Raw genomic sequence first — 9310 nt, 5'->3', positions numbered from 1 at the left:
ATCAAATTCTAATTTGTACTAGGTTGTGTGATTTTCTTTTTTTTTAAGAAAAAAGAAATTTATTATTTTTTTAAATTTATTTATTTTAATTGGAGGCTAATTACTTTACATTATTGTACTGGTTTTGCCATACATTGACATGAATCTGCTTGATATGCAAATTCTGTGAGGCACCACAGAGAATCACATGGGTTTCAAACGTGATTTTTCCTACCCTGCTGTCTATCAGTAGTACTAGTACACCTTGCTCAATGGGTCAACCTTCTTAGCTAGTTTAATAAACTCTTTTTATTGAATCAGAGGCATAAGGAAACAGAAATTGTTGGTTTCTTTTTACTTTCAGATCAATGGAAAATCATTTTAACCTTTTGTTGGGAAGATTTAATTATTGGGACTATGACAGGTAAGGGAGAGGACAGGAAGCAAACATGTATGAATACTAATTAAAGTTTAGATAAAAATATTTTACTTATAACAGCATAGATTTTGTAGTTACATGTAGGATCTGATTCTAGGTCTAGTACTTAACAATTTTTGTGACAAGTTTGTTAAATTTTTAATGTGCAGTTTTCTGGTGATAAATATAAATAATATTCTCTATTTTCATTGTGTGAGGTTAAGAGAAAATGCATGCAGAATGCCTTAGACATGGTTAGAACTCAACAAACAGTATTTTGAAATCTAAGAATTTATAGAAAAATTTAAAATTACAACATAAATGAATGATAATATATTGGAATGATTTGCACTTGGATGTACAATTCAGAATGCTTTGTTGCATATATGCTTCTGTAAGGAAAAGTAATAATTTCCCAAAATATGACTTACGTTCAGTGTAAAATCTTATACCTGTATCTCTGGATGATGATTACAATAACAACAACGATGATGATGCCTTTGATGATTGTAATATTTAAGTTAAAAGGCTGATCTGGAACTCACATTCTTGGACTTTATTTTTATTATTGCTTTCTTCATGTCTTTATTCCTAAATGAGTAAATGATTGGATTTAAAAGGGGAGTAAAAATTGTATAAAACACAGAAAAGATCTTATCTATGAAAACATGGCTGAATGGCCATATATAGATAAAGAGGCAAGATCCAAAGAATAGTACCACCACGGTGATGTGGGTTGAAAAAGTGGACATGGCCTTGGAACATCCACTGGAGGAGTGATGATGGACAGTTATCAGGATGATGCTATAGGAAATGAACAGAAATGTGAAACAGAACAAAGAAAGTAGTCCACTAAATGCGATGACTAATAGGTCTAAGATATAGGTGTCAGTGCAGGTTTGATCACCTGAGGCAGGTGACGAAAAAAACTATCCACAACATTGGGGCCACAGAATGGTAAAGTCACTATAAAAACCATTTGGCTAACAGAGTGCACAAACCCAGTAGTCCAGGAGAAAAGTGCAAGTCTGATGCAAATACGGTGGCTCATAATATTTTTGTAATGAAGGGGTTTGCATATGGCAATTAATCTATCAATTGCCATGGCTACAAGCAACATCATCTCATTTCCACCTAAAAGGTGAAGGAAAAAAATCTGGGCCATGCATCCTTCATAAGAAATGGCCTTATTTTTACTAATTAAGTCACCAATCATTTTAGAAGTAGCAAAGGAAGCCAGAGACATATCAATAAAGGACAGGTTGACCAGTAGGAAGTACATTGTAGACTGTAATTGAGGGTCCAGTTTCACTACCAAGATAATAATGAGGTTACATAATAAAATGGCTATGTAAACAATGGTAAAAAAGAAAAAAAAAAGAAAATCTGTAACTCATGAAACTCTGTGAATCCCAGCAAAATAAATTCAGCCACTACAGAGTGATTTTGTTTTTCCATTTGTTTGGCTGTTGGCATATGTTACCTAAAACAAAATCGAAATAGAAAGTCTGTTAGTTAAACTTGAAAGATAAGTGCATAGTCACTTAACTTTTTTCCCTAAAATTCACTGAAATGCTTAAAAAGGATAAAAAAGAATCAACACTAAATCCAGCTTTTTGAAAGAGATAGACACAATTTCTTAACAAAAATTATAAGGAATATCTACCATAAACCAAGATGTTTGAAGAAAATTGAAACTATCAATATGTAACTCATATTTGGGCTAATTATAAGAAAAGTGATTATCTCAGCTAGTGAGAGAACATTCAAGTTCCTTGCCACATTTTTAGATTTTGAGAAATAGGTTTATTCATCCTCCATAGACAAAAAATAAAGTCTACCATCTTGAACTCTAATAATAGTAAGGGTCATGTAAGTGAAAGAAAGGCCAAGTGGTTTTCTAATTATAAGCAGGACCGAGAGAAATGAAGCTGAGTAACTGGAATATAGAGCATCAACAATCTAGAAGTTATTCTGTATTTGCGGCTGAAAGTTAGATGAACAGAGATAATAAACATGATGAGTCTTTGAGACAAATGAATCTATGTTGGCAAACTGAGATAGCTTCTCGTCTTATTTTTTTCTGAGACGGAAGAAGTGTCCAAATATTTGAGTCTTCTCCCACAGGCCCTGATTTCCTTTGGGCCTATGAATTTAGTAGATTGTGAAGTACAGTGCAGAGATAGCCTAAATGGATGCTTGCTGCTGGCTTATAGATCCCTGATAAACAAAAGGAAATCTGTTTATCAGGGAACACACCCATATTGTTCTGGATGTGTAAAGCAGATCTTTGTAGAATGACACCCACTTACAACATGAATAATGCTAGCCAGAATTTTTGAAACAAAATAAAAAGGAATATATACCAGGTATCTAAGAAGAGATAGTAACACAACACATTGTTCAGTTCAGTTCAGTCGCTCAGTCATGTCCTACTCTCCGCGACCCCATGAATCACAGCACGCCAGGCCTCCCTGTCCATCACCAACTCCCGGAGTTCACTCAGACTCATGTCCACAGAGTCGGTGATGCCATCCAGCCATCTCATTCTCTGTCGTCCCCTTCTCCTCCCGCCCCCAACCTTGTTAAGAGATCTAAAAAAAAAAAAAAAAAAAAAACACGGAAGAGTTTCTAGCTGAGCAAAGGAAAATATTTTTAAATATTTTAAGAATTCGGAAAAGTAAAAAATACTACAATAAAGATCATCCTGTTTTCAGAATTAACAAGTATGTGCATTTTTATCATTTTGCATCAAATTTTTTAAAGAAAATAAAAAATACTGGCAAAGGTAAAATTCACTTATCATCTGACTAGTTTGTGTATGACATGAAAATGATTACGTGATATCCTGTCATAACAACATTTTGCAAATGATTTTAGTTTTACTGACAAACTGATATTCTAAAATTGTACAATATACTTGTACATATCCATTTACATGTAAAAAATTTTTTCAAGATTACATTACCGGAAGCACAATTACTAGTCATTTTCAACTAATCAAATAATGCAAATTTCTCAATAAAGATTTATATAAATACTACTTTGCACAAATATTGGTATTTTTTTAGCTTTCATTCTGACCACCTGATTTTATTGTAGGAATGCAAAAATGGTTCAATACTAGAAACTCACTTTATATAATTAACAAAATTAAAGAGTTAGGCAAGTAACATAATTTACAAGTGACAACAAAATAAGAATCTAATAAATATTAGATTCATAAATTGTAAAATATGCCAATTATCTTTAAGTTCATGTATATATTCATGTACTCCCAATCTGAATTCAAGTAGGAGTTTTTGGAAAATTGACATGTTAATTCTAAAATGTATATTGATTACAAAAGATCAAGATGAGCCAAGGCTGTTTTGAAGAACAAAGCTAGAAGATTTGTACTGCCAAAACCTACTTTTAAAGCCATATGCTGCTGCTGCTGCTAAGTCACTTCAGTCGTGTCTGACTCTGTGACCCCATAGACAGAAGCCCACCAGGCTCCCCCGTCCTTGGGATTCTCCAGGCAAGAACACTGGAGTGGGTTGCCATTTCCTTCTCCAATGTGTGAAAGTGAAAAGTGAAAGTGAGGTCAGTCAGTCGTGTCTGAGCCTTAGCGATCCCACAGACTGCAGCCTACCAGGCTCCTCCATCCATGGGATTTTCTAGGCAAGAGTACTGGAGTGGCTTGCCATTGCCTTCTCCGATAAAGCCATATAAGACAGTTTGATTTTGGCTCAAGGATGTAAAAACAAACCAAAGAAACAAGTGAAATATCAGAAATGACAACAGATAACATAGTAAAGCACATTTGTGGAGAAACAAATATAACCGTTTACTGCTGAGCCAATATGTAATAAGTAGCTGATGCTGGTGGCTCTGTTTTGGGAAAGAGGACATTTCTAATGTCAGAATTCCACAATATCAATAAATAACATTAGTTGGCTTAATCATATTCTCCTAAAAATTTGGCTTCAAAATTAATATTGTTTAATCTTTTCTTCCAGTTTGTTCTCAGGTTTGCCTGATTATAAAGTAGACCAGGCAGTGGGTGAGATAACTTTCCTAGGACGCATTATAAGTCTACATGCAGCAATAACCCAGCTTTCCACGAGATGATGAGAAAAGAAGGAATTTTGCTAAATTTTTGCTTATAAGTTTTTCCACTAAATCATACTTTTCACATATGACTCCTCCATGTGACATAGCAGTGTTTGTCTTCATGCACTGTTTATTCCACAAATTACAGATTTCAGAGAGTAAGGACCCAGAGCGGAAAGAATGAGACAGAAAAATGAAACAAAACTACAGTTGACCGTTGAATAACAAGGGTTTGAACTGTGCATATGCAGATTTTTTCCAATAATAAATACTACAGTATTATATAATCGTTTAGTTCCACTGTGTTGGAGGGTTGGTGCCCCTAATCTCCCCATGTGTTCAAGTTAGTAGCTCAGTCATGTCTGACTGTGATCCCATGGACTGTATGTAGCTCACCAGGCTCCTCTGTCCATGGAATTCTCCAGGCAAGAGTACTGGAGTGGGTTGCCATTTCCTTCTCCAGGATGTGTTCAGAGTCAATTGTATTGTCCACAACTAGACACAAACACATAGGTAAATGAGATATATAATAGAGATAGATTTGGGGATCAGTAAGGGAAATAGTAAATGATAATGGGGCAACTACTTAGCAATCAGGAATGGCAAGATCAAACCTCTAATTTCACTTCTCTTTTGAAAATAAATCTCAGAAGTGTAAAAGATTTAGATTAGAAAAATACAGCTATGAAAACAGTAAAAGCAATCATAGGTACATATTTTAACCCATTAAAAACAGCTCATTAAAATGTTTTAGATAGATATGGACTAGTAGACTTGACTTTACTAAATGTAAAAAATAAAAAAGTGATCATAAAAAAGAGATGAGAATATACTTTCAACAAATGAAACTAAGAACTGTTTCAAACTAAGAACTTTGATTAGTAAGAAAAGGTTAAAGAAATAGTGGAAAAGTGGAAAAACCATACGGATTAGCAATTCACGTAGAACTTCAAATATCTTTAAAAAACCCTTCTCAACTTTATTGATAATTAAGGAAATGCAATTTATAGCAAAATATGTAATTTTACTTATCACATTTAAAAATAAATTTAATTTTGACAGAATGTGAGATAGAGTTTAATAATTCTCTTTTTTATATTGGCCCTATATATATTTTCGGAGGGGGAGTTGGCACTATATCTTAGATTTAAAGGTTTTACGACAGTTTAATGGAGAAACTCCACTTGTGGGATTTATAGGCTAAGTGTTCAAAGAAACATAATTGCATGCTCTTTGCATCATTGCCTTTAATAACCAAAAATCGAGAAGCTTCTCAAAATTCCACTATTTGTGGGATTATTATAAAATGGAAATGTATATGTGCTGATCTGGAAAAACATATGACATTTTAAATTGTAAATATTATATTTTAAATTGATGCAATATTTTAATGAAATATTTCATACAAATTTCAGAGAACTATCAGTTCACTAAACTACCAAGACTGCCTACCTCTGGCATATTAACATATAAAGTTTAATAAAGATTCTAAATTTTATAAGTTCAAATTCTGTACAATGTAATAAAATTGAATTAGAGTCTAGTCCTCGATAAGTGCTCTCAAAAATGTAGTTGGCATTTATCTACCAAAAGCTTTGAATCAGAGAGTCATTTTTTTACACACAGCTATAATGGAATATTTAAAATTATCCATAAGTAACCTGAAACTTGTGATATTAACTTGCTGTGCCAGTTTATCATCTATGCCTAAAGCATTTAGAGTTGCAATGGCAACTCTAAGTTGGTAATTATGGATTTGGCAATCAATCATACATAGCCAGGATTGGAAACATATTCTAAGTTGTATATCAACTTTGACCAAGAAACTTCAAGAAAGTCAGGACGATATCTCTGTCCCCTTACCCTTCAGCCTTTCCAAAGTTTCCTCAGTGAATAATGAGAAAAATTCTTGAAGTGAAGGACAATGAAATCTGATATTAAAATGTATTACAAAGCAGAGTAATAAAATGATATTTTAGTTTCATAACATTAGATGGAGTAATGAAGTGATTGTAAGAAACCTGAGAATTTAAAAATAGTCATAGATTAAAAATATGTTCTTAAGGATAAATTTACAGTTATTTGAGAATAAATATGGCTGGTTAGCTACATATCTTAAAGAAAAATATATTCAAATATTTTAAATATTTCAACAATAATTTCAAAAATAAAATACTGCCATAAATATATGTGAATATATATACTCTTTTGTATTAATATTGTGTAAGATCAAGATAAACCTATAAGTAAATATATTCATTTTGTTATTTTATAGTATTGAGTTAGGATCATGTAAAAGGCAAAAATAAAGGTGACGATTTTATTCAGTGAGGATGAGTAAACTCTCTATCATAACAAAAACATAAAAAGACTGTAAGAGGCAAGAGCTAAACTGGAGAGAAACAGTCAATATATATGCCCTTAATATCAATTTTTTACGATTCAACAGGACAATATCAAGAGCCATGTAAACAAATTAAGACAAAGTGAAGTATAAAATGTTTAGGAAAATATATGTGATGTTTGAACCTGTGGAAAAAAGAAATTAATTTCCATAAAAATATAGCTTGAGATCATACACAGCAAAGTTTTGGTGATTTAGTTGGATAGTAGAATTAGATTTCTGGTTATATTTTCCCATATATCTTGATGCTGCTGCTGCTAAGTCACTTCAGTCGTGTCTGACTCTGTGTGACCCCATAGACGGAAGCCCACCAATCTCCCCCGTCTCTGGGATTCTCCAGGCAAGAACACTGGAGTGGGTTGCCATTTCCTTCTCCAATGTGTGAAAGTGAAAAGTGAAAGTGAAGATGCTCAGTCGTGTCCGACCCTTAGCAACCCCATGGACTGCAGACTACCAGGCTCCTCCATCCATGGGATTTTCTAGGCAAGAGTACTGGAGTGGCTTGCCATTGCCTTCTCCAGTATATTTTGATATATCACAAATATTTTGTAATAAAGATATTTAATTTTTAAAATTAAAGATGTTTGAATAAATATTTTATTTAATGTATTCAAACATAAAAATGTCTTTAGTTTTTTTCTCCCTACATTGTACCTGCTTTGAGAGTTGTGGCTGAAAATCACTGAGATTCTTCTAGATTTTTTTTTCACTTGCTCCCACTTTCTTTAATCTTCTTTCTGTATGTGCAAATTCTAATAAAGGAGACTTTTACTTGAAAATGTACAAGACAACATGAAAAATGTGTCAATTATCCACCTGGGAAAATCTGGCATCTTATAACTGAATTCCCTCAGCAATTAAAAGGACATGTATTTGGCAAGCTAGAGTATTCAAATTCTCTCATTAGTGTGTAGTTTTTCCCAATAACAAGGGACAAAAATAAGGCTTTGCCAACCAAACAATACATCCACATTTCAAAAAGCAGACATGGATATACAAATTGAGTGTCTATATAAAGTATAGATAAAATTGAATTTTCAAAAATACAAAGTAAGAAGGATTTATAAATATAAGAAACAAGATTAATTATAATTCACTTTATTATAGAAAATTTCTTCAAAAAATACTTTCCTAGCCATAAACATCTCTTTCTTTAATCCTATTATCTGAATAAAAGTCAAGAGAACAAATTTAATTGGAAATATTGGAAATAACTTATTCCTAAGAGTCACATTCCTCTGATACCTTTCTATTTTCCTCTGTAATTAGTTCCTCTTGGATTTGCAAGCTCACCTATAACTGCATTGCTCCAGAACAGTTAAAACAGGTTAAAATTTGGTTAAAATTAAATACATTTACTGCTTTTTGATTTCTTCCATGTCAAACAGCAGCTAATTTATTTCTCACATTTGACTGCCAATGTTTATTATGTCAATAAATGGCCTATGCAACCAATTATTTTGTTGAATTATATTGCAATTTCAGTGAAAAGCCTGGTTAATAATATCCAAAAGTACTTATTTTCTGCCTCTATATTGACAGTTTCACATATTGATTACTTCACGTATTCATAGTTTAGATACTCTTAAGAAAATAACATACCTGTTAAAGGGTTAATGTGTTATTCCCAAATCTTCTATAAGCATTCTTGTACATTTCTTTTGGACTTGATCATTTCTTTCTCTTTAGGTGTATACCTTGCAGTGAAATTACTGGCTCCTAGGTAGGCATGTCTTTTAGAAACTGCCAGTTTCCGATGTTGTTTCACCAATATATCCTCCCACCAGCAGTGTACAAGAATTCTAGATGTTCCGTATCCTTCATAGACTTTGATATTCTCAACCTTTTTTAATTTAAAGCTATGTTCTTATGTACATAGCAATACTAACTGTGGTTATATGTACATTTCCCTGATTACTAGTAATAAGGAACACCTTTTCATATGATTATTATCTATTTGAATATTCCCTTTTGTGAAGTACCTATTTAACTCTTTTTGCCCAAATCTTGTGAATGGACAACTTAAGTGAAACAAGCAAATCTTGAAACCACAAATTATACTACTGGCAAGAGAAGAAAGAAAATGTACATGCTGTGTATCAAAGAGATTAAAACCATAATTTAAAATAATCCCTTTAAAAAAGAAACACAAGGAACATTTGTTTCACTAATGAAAAAATTTCCAAATGTTTTAAGTGAAATAACTTAGAGGGAGTAGACAGAGATGATGGTGGAATAGGAGGATGCTTATTGCACCTCCCCCCAGAAACATATCAAAAACATCTACACGTGGAGCAATTCTCACTGAAAACAACTTTGAAACTGGCAGAAAGACTCTTGTTTGTAAGAAAGATACACACAGAATTGGGTAGGAAGGGAAGAGCTGAGATCAGTTCAGGACTGACAACCCATCA

The 9310-nt window shown here is 32.9% G+C and overlaps 1 pseudogene; it reads right to left on the bottom strand.

The window, feature by feature from the left end:
• Nucleotides 1-918: 918 nt before the first annotated feature.
• Nucleotides 919-1855, bottom strand: LOC148776555 (olfactory receptor 4K13-like; annotated as a pseudogene).
• Nucleotides 1856-9310: the final 7455 nt, after the last annotated feature.

The sequence above is a fragment of the Moschus berezovskii genome, chromosome 9 (genome assembly GCF_049115385.1).
Source record: "Moschus berezovskii isolate FMDL1 chromosome 9, NW_MosBer_1.0, whole genome shotgun sequence".
Lineage (NCBI taxonomy): Eukaryota > Metazoa > Chordata > Mammalia > Artiodactyla > Moschidae > Moschus > Moschus berezovskii.
This window is presented reverse-complemented; position numbering and strand designations above follow the sequence as displayed.